The 16,223-nt window shown below is 39.4% G+C and overlaps 1 protein-coding gene across 2 annotated transcripts in view; it reads left to right on the forward strand.

The window, feature by feature from the left end:
• Positions 1-12,736: 12,736 nt before the first annotated feature.
• PKIB (cAMP-dependent protein kinase inhibitor beta) overlaps positions 12,737-16,223 on the forward strand; it is a 56,278-nt gene continuing 52,791 nt past the window's right edge. Inside the window, exon 1 of one of the 2 annotated variants that reach the window (XM_082756475.1) lies at positions 12,737-13,077. The gene's annotated coding sequence lies outside the window, so the exon portion shown is untranslated. Of the gene's footprint in view, positions 13,078-14,772; positions 14,855-16,223 lie in introns of those variants that run through there. The other variant, XM_082756477.1, reaches the window with a different exon arrangement.

The following is a 16,223-nucleotide window of genomic DNA, read 5'->3' on the forward strand; positions in this document are numbered from 1 at the left end:
ATGGAACTCATTTTTACAGAGAGAGAAAAAAAATAATTTCCAGAGATAAAAGCCTAAATTTATATGTACATAAATCCTCTGCAATCCCATCTGAACTTCCTGACTTTCTGGACCTCCAGCTAGCAGACCACGTGGCTCCACCCAGAAATCATGCCTAGTTTTAGGTCCCTTTTTTCAAAAAAATCTTGAGAGAAAGACTAGAGTCAGTGTCTTTCCCTTCCCTTCCCTTCCCTTCCCTTCCCTTCCCTTCCCTTCCCTTCCCTTCCCTTCCCTTCCCTTCCCTTCCCTTCCCTTCCCTTCCCTTCCCTTCCCTTCCCTTCCCTTCCCTTCCCTTCCCTTCCCTTCCCTTCCCTTCCGTTTTCATGGACAACTTATCTTGTAGAATCAAAAGTTAAACTGATTTAATATAGTGAGAAGAAAAAAAAAAATTTACATCCTTCTGTGATTTTTCTTCTTTGGCTTAACAGGCTGGTTTGAAAGACAGTGCTTTTTCACTGCTAAGTCTGAGTCTCATCATTCATGCTGTTCACACTGGCATAATGGTATTAGAATAGTTGCTTTCTAATAATGGTGGAAAAGCCACAGGCTGGAGGCAACATTCAGAAGCATTACTATTTCTAAGACTGCTTTGGAATATTTTCACCATTTATTTCCTCTTTATGCATATGAAATTAACCAAGCATAGCAAGGTTTTCTTTCATACATCTGGTTCGCTATACTGCGTGGGGAAATTTGTTATCACGAAAAATAAAGGAATCTTAGTATTTTTCCTTATTTATTTATATTTCCTAATCTTCGTTTAACAGAGACTCTCTTTCAACAGCCTTACAACTTATTTCAAGATGTTTAAGCACTGTCGAGGGACCAGAGCAGAACTTTTTTGGTTTGGAGACTGCCAAAGACCAGATGATCATAGGTTGGAGCTGGCAGATAATGTGACAGCTGCTGCAAAATCTGGATCTCCATGGCATGTCCCTCTTTCACTGCTCCAACTGGCAAGCTCACAAGGGCACATAAGAATGCTGCAGGTACTAAATTGTGACCTATAACTACCTCTGATGTTCAAGCATTGACCCAGAAGACATTATCAAGAAAGATAAGAGTTTGAGATATTAAATGCAACTGCATTTCAGGTATTTTCTTCAATACAAATAAGCTGTAATTGTTGACTCCTGAGTTGCAGAGGTCTATTGGATAATATTCTGGCTAATCTACATGGCCTCAGAGATACAGCTTATTATTTTAGCAACAAAGACTCTGTTCTTTTGGAGTGCTAACACCTTTCTTTCCCCCCACTTTTTTACTCTTTTTTTTTTTTTTTTTTAACTATTTTAAGTTTTGACTTTGGACTGTCATTTTGTCTATATTTATTTCTCATATGATTCTTTTTCTCCTTGAGGTGTTTAGGTTAAAAGAGGAACACTGGTCAAATATCATACAATGACAATGGTGTCAGGAAAAGTTTACATAGTCTGCTGTGTATTCAACATGTCCCCTAGAGGATCCAATTCCTGTACTTAAAAACTCTGACATCTGAAGAAGAGGGATATTTGTTTAACTATGCAAGAGTTTAGAGTGTGTCTATCTAGTCTGCTACTAAGAATAATGTGGCAGTCCTGCTTATTCATTACTAGTAGCTCCCCGATTTCTTCTTGTTGCAGATAGGTTTATTGTAACCTAAGGCAGGAAGAAGAATTGTGGTAATTTTTATTAGTCTTCTGACACAAACTTTTTTGTCCTTGTTTAGTACTAGTGCAAATGGATTTTTGCTGTTTCATCTCTAGTAAATATTGTCCAGTCTAGCTTTTTTTTCTTAGTTTTCTCAGGCTTTTGCAGAATGTTATTACGACAAATTTGCTTGATCTGCTCCTATATTTTGTGTAAATACAATTATTTACTATGGATATCCTTTATGACTAAAAAGTATTTATCTTATATTTTATATCTTGTATTTTGTATCTTGTATGTCATGGTAACTCAAATTCATCCTACAAAACGTGTCTTCAATGACAATATGTGCCATTGGCAATGTGTGGTAACTGTACAGGAAAAGTGTTCATCTAAAGGAAATACTTCCTGACCTCCCTCCATCTCTCATCCATCAGAGCCCTGGCCTGGGGCAAGTGAGCTCCTCTGGCTGTCCAGAACCTGTCTTAGTCAGCAGCACGGTCAGGATGGCCTTTGCCAGCTCTTCCTTGCACTCTCATCTTACTTTTTGCACGGTTTGTCTTGAGCAGCCAGTGTTTCACACCTACTCTGATAGAAACCTTTCAATGCTGAACAAGGATAACCCCTATTTCAACTCTAGGGCTTGAAGCTAGGACAGTCAGAACTGTGTTGTGCTGTCTGCTGGAGGGATTGGCACTATGCTTTTCAGTAGCCTCCCACCACTTCTAGAATACCCCCCAACCTGCTTTGTTTTGGAGCAAAGTGATTTGGCAAAAAGTGATCAAGTTGCAAATAGCATTTGCCTATGTCCATGTAGCAAAGCTGTTTTAGGTGGACATGACATGTCTCATAAAAAAGGCAATGAGATTTCCTGCCAGCACTTAGTAACGAATCAGAGCTTGGAGACAGAGATGTCATTCTTGCCTACCCAGCTGGTACACAGATAAGAAAAGACAGCTCCAGGCTATACAACAACAGAGGCAGGTTCCAGATCTGGTGTTTCAAGAAAAATAATAAAATGAAATTTTATTTTTTTCCCAGGTTGTAACATCTCTGACAACATGTCAAGTGCTGGAAGTTGAAAGGGCAAGTGAAAGAGCTGGGTGGTTTCAGGGCAGTTTCAGGGCAATGTGGATGGTAACTGAGAGAAATCAATGTGGTGCTGGACTGAATGGTGCTGGGGGTCTGTTAAAGGTCACTGTCCGGTGCCCATTATCTGGGCTAAATCAGAGGCCAAGAAGTACCCTCATCTATCTCTTGCAATGTGGCAAAGTGAAGGCCACACAAAAGCTTTCTTAATACTTTCTTAAATGATGTGCCTCATTAACTTCTGGTTCCCTGAGCTTCCCTGTGTAGTCAGTGAGAGGATGATAGTTAACCCACTGCTATTTTTCTCACTCGACAGTCTCAGGAGAAAGGGCCTTAAACTTTGATATCTTGTCAATAGGACTAAAAGCTTCAGGATAGCACTGAGATGTGTTTCAGGAGGTAGATGAGCTCCTTGCTGTATATATATCATAATCCCAATGATGGAGAATGAAAGGGGAGAGCAGCAGGATGAACCCAGACTTGCCCACCCAAGCAGTTGCACTCTAGTTTTATATTCAGTTGGTACACACTGACCGACTATATTTTTATATAAATATATTTTTATTTCAAATATTTTTATTGATTTAGAAGACCATCCGTTTGCATATTGTGAACTGTCCCATTTTCTACTGGACAATTAGGGGAAACATATTTCAGGGATTATGAAAGTGGAAAAAAGCCTCAGTCTGTGTCTTAGTGATGATTTGAAATGTATGCAAGCTCTATAATGCTAGACTGTCATGGCAGGAACTTCATATTAAGTTTGATTTATGGAAAGACCACATGTACCATTTCTGTAGTCATCAGACTTTTGTGTGAGTCGTTGTAACTGGTCTCATGATAATGGGAAGACTTCAAACAAAGGTGCTGCTGTGACATCCTGATGCCACATGATGTATGAGTAAATTGGAGATAGACCCATCCATTGGTTCTGTATGAAGATATGCTTTCTAATTGGTACCATGTGACTACATCCAACTTTTATTTGAATGTGATTTTTATTGGAATTGTCTTGGTAGCTTTGGTAGGACATTCCATATTTTAATTACCATCAGGGGAAAAGTATTTCAGTTCTGCTTCCTAAAAGCTTATCTCTTTTCCTGTTCTTTCACTGACAATCTTTCTGGCAGCTAAATTCTTGTTCAAACTGCTTGCCTCAGAAGATAACAAATCTGTTATGTCCATTCTTATTCTCTTCTTCTATTGTCTCATTACCTGGTACAATGTTTTGGACCTCCAGTCCACAGTGATTATCCTTTCTCTTAATGATTTGCTGAATTATTAATATTCCCTTTCTACAGAAGCCCAGAGAGTCTTGCACAAGGTTACATAAGAGGGTCACCCTGTATCTTCTAATTCATCATCTGTGCCCTAATTATGATCCTTCCTCCCAAGTTTCCCAGAGAACAAAACATTTGCTTTCCTAGTTTTTTCAGATAACTATAATTATGTGACTGAAACTAATAAACGCAAAGTTAAGATCTTTGATCTTTGAGGCTGCTTAAATTTGAGATTAATTTTACGATTGGGTAAGGATTTTTTTTTTTTCAGGGGAAAAAGTCTGCTTAAAGCTGAAACCATGTAATGAAGCAGCAAGAATAAGACTATAGGTGATCGGTCACACTGCTTGACAGCTGAATTATAAAGATTAATTCTCCAGTAATGTTGGCAAGTCACTATTGAGAAACTTCCCGAAAGAAATTAGTTCACTGATTCACTGTAGGTTTCTGAATGGTGAGTACACAGGAACAGCCTGTTTTGTAAAACTAACTTGACACACTCCAAACAACTGATTCATTCTGAGAAGGTCTTTCATAAAATGTCTTCTCTCTGCCTTTTTTTAAGACAAAATATCCTTTCACCCCTCTTCAGAACAGTTTTTTGCTGCTTTTCATTTGCCCTCTCCCTGGAGAATTCTCTGAGCCAGCCATGAAATGGGTACCCCCAAGAAAGACACAGCTGTACTGCTTACATCACCCCTGACTTAATGACCTCTACATCTCAGATGGGAACTCAAATTCAAGCCCATTCTATTCTCTGAAATTTTGACTCCAAATCAGTTGCATCATGTCATCTTTATTTGAAACATTTTAGTCCAGATTACTCAGATTCCAAATTAAAACAACTAATGCCAAATTAATAGATAGTCATGTGCTTGCATGCTTGTTCTGATTTTAGTTCTCTGATCACCTTGTGATGACATGCAGATAATTCTGTACAATGATGCTGTTTCTCTTATCTTTTGTCTCTGCTGACTTCTGCTTCATTCCTCATTAACGTGTCTTGGGGCTTTTTTTGCTCTTCCAGCTGTTGTAGCCATTTAGGAGCTGTTTTATACGTTTTTGTAATCTCAGCTCCTTCATGAAATACTTGCTGAAAAGTGCTCCTTAGTTAACAAAAATTAGAGGATGAACCTAGCAAAGGGAAGCTGGATGCCTTAATGTGGCTGGTTATTTAGATGGGATTGGCACTTTGAAAAAAATCTGTGTTCCATAGCACTGGGAATTTGTAGTTGAAAGATAACATATTACTTGCTTTGCATGTATTACTTGCTTTGCTTAAAAAATTAAAAAATAAAAGAGCGGAGAACCATGTTGTGAAATGGTTACAGAAGTGTCATACTTTATAAATCACATGAGAAGTAAAACCTGACAGAGACATCACTGCAGCCCATATGCGTCATTTTATTTATCAGGGAATGAATGAATGTGTTATCTTACGCATACAGAAGAGAATCAGGCGCTGTAGCTCTTTTAGCCTTATTTATGGCAACCAACTCACCACATACTGTTACAGAAGTGGTCCTTAGTGCTGACGAAGTTAACCTGATGTCAGGAGCTTTGGTTGACTGTACTTGCTGTCAGATTGCATATGTTGCACCTTGTGTTCACATAAGTGTAGGCAGAAGGGATGTCTCACTGCTACTTGCATTTCTGCAAGCTGAGCAACATGTGCTTTGTGACAGTCATGTTGCATGGCCAGGTTTGAGAGACAGGTTAAACACCCTTGGAAGAGGGAAACCTGAAAGGGGACTAGCAGGATGTTGTGAACCTGTCCCTTTTGAAGTGAGAAAACTGGATTCTATGTGTTTAAACTTTTTTTTTTTTTTTTCCTTCTCTAATTTCTTTTTCTTTTCAGCACCTTTCCTCAGTAATTACAGTCTACCCTCAACATCTGAGAAGATTGTTCCTGGTAGGACAATTTCCCAACATTTCTAACTGTGACTGGAAATATACGTTCTTGATATCCTCATCCCACACAATCATATTGTCTAACTGCTATAGTGTGGAGGACAGCTAGCTTAGAAAAAGTGAAAATGCTCAGCCCAAGAATTCATGCATCGTGTGACATTACTGTAGCATCCAGTGTTAGCAAATCTGGAAGTGAACCAAGCAGTCACAAAGAAACACCTTGCAGACAGCCATACAAGTAAATGTCTTCCAGCCGCCTTGTACCTTTCCAACAGAGTGAGGAAAAACAAATAGAAAGATAAATTTAAAAGGAGTTGGTGTATTGAAGGAGTGTTTGGTCCAAAATCTGATAACCCAGAAATCAGGAACTGTGTAAATCTGTCAGCTGAGCTAACTTGCTAAATGTTTTATATCAACAAAAGCCCTAGGTTCTCTGAGTAGAGCAGATAAAATTATGCATTGTGGTAATATTGCATTAGACTTGCAAGACATCCCACAAAACTCTAGAAAGGCTCATGAACAGCAGCAGTTAGGCTTTTCTGAGCTGTACATTACAGTGTTGCTTCTTTTCAGAAGCCCAAAAAGTCCTTTTTGAGTCTCTAGCTTGCTTTCATTGTCTTTTGGGGATGGATTTGGAGCTCTGTTGCTGTGGATTATCTGAACAGAAAGTTTTTCTATTTAATGATCTGAAAAGGAAATGCTTTCTCCCCAGCTGTGTGAAACATGGAAATGTAGCCTGGAGAATGACTGTAAACATATTCCAATTCTCTGTATTTTAATAGACCTCATCTTTTTTTCCCATATTTCATATTTTCACCCCAGTTAGCTTAAGTTCTGAGGGTTAGGCTCTTTATTTCAGAGTTATTCCTTTGCTTAGAGTGATGCTTTGTAAAACAGTCAGCTAAGCATTAATCACCATTTATCTTGTCATTTTGGCTGTGGCTGACATATATTACACTGTACCTCAGGACATACACATCTGGTGATGACAGTCATTTGTTAATTGAATGTGACTTTTAATGAACTTTTCACCCATCAGGCTATGCCAGGGATTTATGAACCACTATGTTTGTTCAAAATGTTTTTTGTGATTTTTGGTAGCAAGGATCAAAAGGAAGCTTGCAGGGTTGTACATATTTTGCCAGTTGATCCCCATGGGTACCAAATTCATCAGCATCATCTCTGACTCAATAAATGCAAACTCTTAATGACAAGTGTTTTATAACCACTCCCAAATGTATCATCTGAGTACAGCTATTCACCACAGCAGCCATTACAGCGGGTGCACGCCTCAGAGGCAATATCACCAGGTTGACTCCTCTTCCTTCTTCTAGGTTTATTTGAGAGAAGACGGCTGCCTTGTGCATGTGCTGCTGGTGAGGCTACACACGAGTCTGTGTTCTCCATGAAGGTAACACATGGGAACAGCTCATGTTCCATTAGAAAGCAGGAACAGGCATCAAGGGTTTGTGGGTGCTTTTCCCGGGAAAGAAGTGAGGATGATCAAAATAGTATGACACAAGACAACTGTAAGTATATTTGGGACTCAGAAAAGCAACTTTACACTGCAAACAGACCCTTTCCCAATTCTTTTTGTTCTGTTTCTAATAAGAATTTGGCTTTGATGTCTGGTTTATGAAATGCCCCTTTCTTTGTCTTGACTTCCGATTGCTATTGTTTACATGCCTTTGGAAGAACTGAAGATCAAACACAGAACAGGGGGAGAGAAGCTTTGGAAATTAGCAATGTATATAGAGACTTGGCAAGAGCATTAATAGATGCAAAGGAAAATTACAAGAAGAAAGAAAATAATCTCAATGAAGTCAACTTGCAATATGAATATCAAAAGAGGACTAGTTTGGAAATGGAAATGCAGCACATTTGGAATTAATGTGGACTCATTCTAGGCCTGGCATGATTCATAAAGTGCCAACAGGCTGTACAGTTTGCATCAGTATCTATGTTTCGATACAATTTTGTAACCAGGCTATTTAAATGATCTAATCCTTTTATGCATGCATGTGGGAGCCTGGAGATGAGGAAGGGTAGGCAAGAGCTGGGTATCTGCGGGGCACGTCTCACATGCAACTTGTCAGGGCCAACTTCAGGCTGAAAAAGCAGCATCTCTGTTCAAACCCTGGCTTTGTCATTTTGATACACACATTTCGGCTGCAGATTCTCTGAGCAGACATTTCTGAATACAGGCAATGTAGTCTCCTCCCTTCCTCTCAGGATGCTTTAATTCAAAGCACATATATAGTTGTCAGTCCTGCTTTAAGTCATTGCAAGATGTAAAGCCTGATGTTATATCACAGAAGACAGAACGTGTGTGTTTGGAAGTTTGCATGTATATGGATACATACATGTAACATCAGGAATCAGAAGCCTGATTTTTGCTTCACCTCCTTTAAACTTATGTGGAGTTAACTCTTGATTTGTACTGAACAGAGGCCAGTTGCTGAAGGCAAATATGTTGGAGGCAGTGCCCTCTTTTTGATCAACATGGGTATACGATGGTTACAAGAAGAAAATGTTACCACTTTGAATAATTGTGCTATGCAAACTAGAAGGGGCTCCACACGGTGCTCATTCTGTCAGTATTGTAATGAAAATGTTGGTACATAATAAATAAAAATTCAGTATTCATACTGAAACGTCTTTTCGAAATAACATCCTCCCCAAGAATATTCCTGAATGTGCTCAGAGTCTGTGCTTTCCCCAGGCAAGCAAGCAAATTTTAGGCCATAAAGCTGTGACACTGATGATGCTCTTGAACTTTCTTTTCTTTTTCTGAAGCCTATCATAAGACTTGTTGCTTTTGGACTTTTATTAGAGGCCTCATACTTATAAAGAATGGAAAACATATATTTTGTGTATGTGTGTGTATGTTTATTTGTACCTTATGGCTATTTCTTCCATAATTTACACTTTATTACCTGTTTTTTGTTTGTTTGTTTTTGTTTTTGTTTTTTTCCCCTCTACATCATTCTCTGACTATGTGGTAAAATGTCATTTAATAATGTGCTATGTGGAAAGAGTTCTTCCTTTTACTTGTTTCAAACACACTTTTTGAGGATTTCATTTACTGCCTCTTTTCCTGTGTTGGGGCAGAAGTTGCATCTGGAGCATTTTCTTTAATACCCCTTGACATCCTTTAATATTTTTTTAATATATTTTTACGTAGTTATTAATTCTTTTAAATCTCAAGATACTTGAGTTTCTTTATAAAGGTTTTCATAGGTCTTACGTAAAAGACCTTGACGTAAGTATTAATAATATTTAAAAGACACCAAGATCACTGGATTGTTTACATAAGAAGAAACGTGAAGCATTTGCAGATTGTGAGGCTTCCCTCCACAAAAGGCAGGTCAATGCTTCTCCACTAATTCAGATTTACTTGCATGCCAACAAATCTAAGATATCCAATATAATATTTTTAAATGGATCACCTCAACTACAAATACCCTCTTGGAGCCCTTTTCAAGATATGGTACCTTCTAGTTGTCTGACTGCTAAAACTGTTTGAATGGTAAGTTTACACTTTGGTTAGTTGACAAGCTATTCAATATCTGACCTCTATAGGATCTTCTGGGTGGGCAGAACTTAGGCCAGTTAATTTCATTATTTATTTTATTTATTTATTTTCTTCCAACAATTCGATGCGAGATAATTCCTCAGTCCTGATTTTTGTAAAGAAAGAGTGTGTGTGGACCTCTACAAACTCCTTGGTAGTGAACACTGCAACTAAGATTTTAGTTAGCACTTCTGCCATGACCTTTGTGATCTTTCTGTTCCTTGATTATCTACCACCTGTACAAAGCTCTTACAGCCTCAGAGTTCTTATGGCCTGAGAAAAGGTTTTATTAGTAATTTTAATACCTGTCTTTAGCTAGATGTTCTTCAAAATCTTTGTTTATAGTTTTAAGCCTAATCTGTCTGGGTTTAAGCTCCCTTGTTTGCACACAACTTCCACTTTTTGAAAAATGATTTTTAGCTTCACATAACGCCTTTTACTCCTTCTAACCCTGCCAGTTTATTTATAGTCCTCCAAGAATATTTTTTCTATTTTTTTTTTACAATGAATATTCATTTATTCTGAATCTCTTAAGATGATGCTTCATATAAGGGCAAAATGTCAGTTTTCTAAAACCAAATCTCTAGAAAAAAAGAGATTTCAGAAGCCTTTACTGAAGCAAGACTCTGCCTGCAGCTTAAAAGACCTCCTGAGCCTCTGATATATTGATGCAACCACAACCATGGCTGCTCAGCTCCCGTGAAATCCCAGCTGAGCGCAGCTCTACCCACAGCTCCAGGAAGGGCACTTTGCAAGAGGTTTGCTTCATGAGAAAGCTGAGAAGCAGGACAGTGGTCCCGCAGCCCCTCTGCTCTCCTGCTGCTGTACCTGTCCTCTCCTGCCTATGTCCACTGTAGCAGAGACACTGTGCCTGGAACAAGGGAGTTTTAGGGTCTGCCTGCAGGTGATGGGCATATTCATCCACCAGTTCAAACTCCTGTGCTGGCTCACTGAAGATGGGTGAAGGGAGACAGCCCTTTTTTACAACCATGCTGTAAAACCGTACCCTCCCTTGCTTCCTCAGATAGATGTATCCTTAGTAATTTTTGCACTAAAATTAAGGCGGTCAGAGTGATACGCAGCCCCGAGGCTGTAACAGTCCTGTGTTTTGCTTTTGTCTCATTTTGACTTTATTGATATCCTGTTCATTTCAGAAATTGTAGCTGTCAGGTGGAAAACATTAGGATCACAGGACAAGCAAGGATGTGGAACACTGAATTAATTCCCCTGCTTCTAGGCACTACAGTAAAACATAATCTTCATAAATTTCTCAACTAGAATTCAAAAATATTAATCTACAATATTTTCTTCACTGGATCCTCACAATTTCATTAGAAGCTTCATTGAGATTTAATTTTTTATTGCATTCTATCAAAAATATCCAACATTATAAAGAAAGGCTTGGAATGAATATTATTAAGTTATATTATATTATTAAAGTACACTAGGATTTTTTCCTAATCTTCCAGATGTCTAAAAATATAGAGACTGCACAGAGTTACATCACAAGTCTCTTAGCAAGGCTTTCAGATATAAAATCTGTTTTTCAAGTGACATTGATTTTGCTATAAAGAGGAAGAAAATGAAACTAAATGAAAGAAATAGCAGTTTATAATGAAGAAAGGGAAAAGAATCCCTGTTGTGGCTCTAAGTGGACTGCTCCATGTCAAGGCATGCCCACAGCAGTCAATCTCAGCTGCCTTGAAAACAGCTTTCCACGACTGAATATCACTGAGGCAACTGATTTGCTCCTTTGCAGAAAGGTTTCTTCTCTCAGTACTGCAGTAGGAACATGCACATCCCTTAAGAAGAACTTCTTACCTATAGTAACCATCGCACTTAACTTGCATCTGTAGTGAGTCTGGGCCTGATCAGGTGTCTGAAGGGCCCTAGGCCAAACAACACATGCCAAATCCAGCCTGTATGCAGCAGACACTGGCTGCAAAGGGAAAGGTGAGCAGCATCTTGGACTACCTCAGAAGTAAGTTCTACCACTGCATCAGTCTGAAGCAGTACACAGGTTCACATTAATATTAGCAAGCTAAATCCATTAGTACAGCATTTTGGCACTAATATCTGTAACGGGGGTGTGTACAACAGTTGGATGTATTCTTCTTTCCTCATGCATCCTCAAGTAAATGATGTACCACAGGTTAACAGCACCCTGAATTCCAGTTCCTGCAGCAAAAAATTGAGCTCCTGAGTGCAAATCGATCATATAAATACTGCCCTCATGGGCAAGTAACTGCAGTTTCCCCTTATCTGAATAAATCTTTCCTATAATCCAGAAAATTAAAAATATCTGACATTTATTTTAGTCATTTAACTAAAAATAGTAGTCATGAGGGTGATTTTTGTTTTGTTTTGTTTTGAGAAATCAAACCAAATGCCCAAATAATAAAATAAATGACAAAGGGACTAATCATTAAAGATTATGTGTAGTATGTTATAAGGAAAAATATTTTGGAGTGTAGAGGCATGACTCTAAACTAGAGCTCTTTAAGAGGGATTTAGAAAGGTCTAACAAAAATGCAAGATGAACAACCAATTCTAAGCCATGCACTGAGTTATTAGGTGTTTAAAGTTTCCTCTGTAAATTGAATTACTATAATAATAAGGCGTAAAGAGTTGTGACAATGGACCCCAAGTGTGCTAACTCACACCAGAAAAATACAAGTAGGGAAGTTGCAAGAATTAGGTTCAGGAATGCCAATTTTAGTTTTGAGATAAATAGAATTCTAAACTTTCTGCTGTCTTTATTTATTATTGTAGATAATTATGATGAAAAGCTTGACCTACTTTGTAGGGTATCCACCGAAAAAGAAAAAACAAACAGGTGTGATACCCATTCTTAGCTGAATCTGTGCAGTTCTGAGAAATGGGTATGAATGGAAAATAACTCTGGGGTGTTGTCCATTTGGGACTTTGGGACTACTGGGGTTCCCTCATCATTTTGCTATGACTGGATCTAGGTAGATGACAGGATTAAGGCTCAGATAAATCTGTATCGGCTGTAATGAGATTTCAAAATAAAAAATGAAAAAAGGATTTTCAGACGAATAGTCCAGAGCCCTTTGGTACAATGTACAAACTATGGCAAAATCAGTTCCTAAGATGTCGAGGTTATTTTAAAAGCCTTCAGAGCCTGTGTGCACGAAACATTTTCCCGGTGGCCTCGGCTGCGGCGGAGCCTCCCCTTAACCCGAGTGTTTCCAGCGCCGCGCCACGGCGGGGCCCGGGACCGGCCCGGGACAGGAGCGGTGGGGCCGGGCGCGGGGGGACCGCGGCCACCACGAGCCCCGTCACTTTACCGCGGCCACCGAGGGCCGCCCGCGGTCGCCACCAACTTCTCAGCGGCGGCAGCAGCAGTAGCTCAAGTTGGCAGCCGCCGGCTGCTCGCCTCGGGCAAGAGCGGGAGGGCGGCCCAAGCTCCTCTGCTGGCGAAGCCAAAAAAAAAAAAAAAAAAAAAAAAAAAAAGGGAAAGAAAGAAAAGGGAAAAGGGAGGAGGAAGGCAGAGGAACGACAGAACGGCAGACAGACGGCGGCCGGTTCCAGGTAGGCGCCGTCCCCTCCCGCCGCCATCAGGGGCAGCGCGGGGAGACCGGGGGCTACTGGGGACTACTGGGGGACGCTGGAGGTTACTGGGGGATGCTGGGGGCCGGCTTTTTGGTGTTTAGTGGTGTTTATTGGAGTGGTAATGCTCCGGGAGCGCCTGGAGAGGCTGTGAAGAGGAGGCATCGCTGGGCTGCGTCTCGTCGGGGGGGAGCTGAGTTGAGGGGCTCCCGGGGCAGGCAGGCAAGCAGGGGTGCTCCGGCCGCTTTTCTTCTTCCTCCTCTCTCGTACTCTGTTCGGGCGGCAGAGTTAAGCAGCGCTAAGGCCACGGGAAAGTAGCGAGTGGGAATAAGCGGCGTTATTCACATAGCCGCACTGCTCACTGATGTTAAAGTACATTTCTGACAAGTCAGGTCTGTGCTTCATGCTCAAAGTCGCACGGGCAAGAGAACGAAGTAACGTGGCTTTTAATTTGTTGATGCAAAAGACAGTCCTGGAAAATTAGTTAAAATACATCCTTGACTTTCATCTTTCTGTAATTGTAACAAAGTCCTTACAGGGACAGGATTTTGACCACTCACAAGACAAGAGTTTTTCTTTCTGTTTGCAACAGTGTTGCCAGTAAGGCAATTTTTCTTAATTCAGTTCCTGTGGATGCTCTTCTCCATCTATTAAAAAGTCCTTTGTGGGCTCTGAAGAGCAGGCAAGGGCTTTTAGGGAAGGAAGAAGTAGAAATATATTCCTGCAGCAATACCCAAAGTGCTGATGTACCCTTCATGCTGTTTGGTTGGTACAGGTATACCAGATTCTTAAATGGTTGAGTTTTTGAAAGTAGTGAAACTTTTACAAGAAAATCTGAGCTGACTTTTTTGGCAGCATAGGGAGGAATTGTGAATGTGAAAATATATAGGGTGAGTTGACTTACCCATTGTAACTTAACCACCTTTTGTGCCTAGCAAAAAAAAAAAACAACAAAAAAACACATCAGAACAGAGACCTGAAAACATCTGAAATAAAGGCCATGACTCTTTGTTTACCTTTCCTCACTGAAGAAGTCATAAGGATGATGATGATCCGGTGTTTTGGGTTTTGTTTTTGTTTTTAGCTTCAATTGCCAATATTCCCTTTGAAATGATAAATGTCTCTGTTACGATGTTTGTGAAATGTTACATTGTGGTTGATAAAAAATGCTTATATGGAGGTAAAATAAATTGGAATGTCACTAGGGATATCCAAATAACTTCTAAAAGCAATCACTTCACCATTAGAAAGTTTGGTTCCATAGGTGTTTTGAAATAAGTCCTGTTGGAATAGAGACCTGTCAGACTATGTCAAGACAGTAACAAATTTAAGCAAAGCAACAAAACATGCTTGGGAATGCTATGAAAATATCCATGGAGTTAAAAATCATGACAAATGTAAAAATATTAATGCAAATCATGAAGTAGAAAATCTCTTAGTATATTGTTAATGTCTGGAAGAGCAAAATTGTTGCTTTGTGTCCATTTATTGATCTATTCTGTTCAAATAAGGTTTATTGATAGTATAACGATGAATGTTTTTAGTGCATCATTCAGAATGTACCTCTGTTCTTTTGTTTCTAAAACCTGGGATCAGTCTGTGAGGAATCATATGTGTACTTTACTTCATAAGCTAAAGATAGTTCTCCTGGGTAACTGTACACTCTCTAAACTCCTGCCAGGCCTTTTCCTGGACTTTATTGATTTCTCCTTCTGGTGAAGATGCTCCAGGACCTTGCTGACCTCTCTTTTGGGGAAAAGTGAGTCTTTGGGGGAGCAGTGAGGGAAATTTCTGTGCTCTCTCCATATCTTGAGCACCAAAGAGCCTTCATTCACTGCAATGTCTTCCTAGCATCTTCCTTGTTCTCAAACAGTTTTGTAAGCAGTTAAACAATTGAGGATTTAGAATTGAGCAATAGCTTACAGCAGCATGAATTATTGATGTAGTGTTTTTGATTTGACACTTGCTACTGTGTCATGTTGATTCAACTCATATTTGAGTAATCTCAGGCAGTGAATTTTCTTCAGAAGATATGTAATGAAGTCATCGCCTTCTGGAGAACAAGGCAGCACACGTGAGTATCAAACGTGCCAGGAAGACAACAAGTCTAGCCATATCCCAAAGCTGAATTTGTCATTCAGAAGTCTGGGATTCTCAAAGCTTGCTGATGGCCTGATTTATTCCACTGTTTGACATCCAGGCTGGCCTCTCAGACCCATGGGTTTGTTTTGCTCCAAGACTAACTACCAGCACTGAAAGGAGAAAATTACAAAAATAAGTGAAAGTAATCTTTTCTGATAGAAGTATTTGAATAGTCAAATATCTGCTTTAGAATGAATGAATGTTCTGGCATTATTTTTTTTATGGATATGGAGATCATCCAGATTTTCATTGCAACTTAAGAGTATTGCTTAGCAGAAATTCTAAGAAGTCAGGAATACTGATCTATTTGTGAAAAACTATAAAATCTGGCTTTTCATACATAAAATAATATATTGTATACAAGACTTGATAATTCTAGAGTTTTCTCAATTTGAGGTTTCTCTATGTTATTTCTTCCCTTCTGTCTTGAGTATATTTTTTGACCTGGTTTCCTACAGAGATGAAGCTGAAATAATAATGCTGTCCAACTGATAGCTCCTCTCATTGTCCACCAGAAACTTTTTTTTAACCCCTGGGGATAAATTTCAACCAATATAAATAGAGGAGTAGAGATTTCAAAGTGATGACATTCTTACAAACCTCAAGACTGCTGGTGACCAGGGAGATAAGAGAGATGATGTTGATGCCCCTACTGAGGGGAGAGCAGTAGCAAGCATTCAGCTTATTAGACATTAGAAAATTCATGTGGGTACTCCATAGGATGCTGAACATCCTAGCTTTTGCTACTCACAAGGTTGGTGATTATAGTTTTCAATTTCTCTGCTCCTTGGGAGTGCACAGTCTCTAGGAGGTTTTGATCATGCCTTTTCTCCTCCATAGTTGGTTCAAAATAAACTCTTATCCTGAGATGTTTCTGGTAATGAGATATATGTAAGTGCTGCTGTTGTTCCTTGACTTTATAAACTGACCTGTTGCTTTCCTAACCCATAATTTAATACTTCTCAATGCAGGTCGATAGCTGACTG

The sequence above is a fragment of the Aythya marila genome, assembly GCF_965140915.1.
Source record: "Aythya marila genome assembly, chromosome: 3".
NCBI classification, from domain to species: domain Eukaryota; kingdom Metazoa; phylum Chordata; class Aves; order Anseriformes; family Anatidae; genus Aythya; species Aythya marila.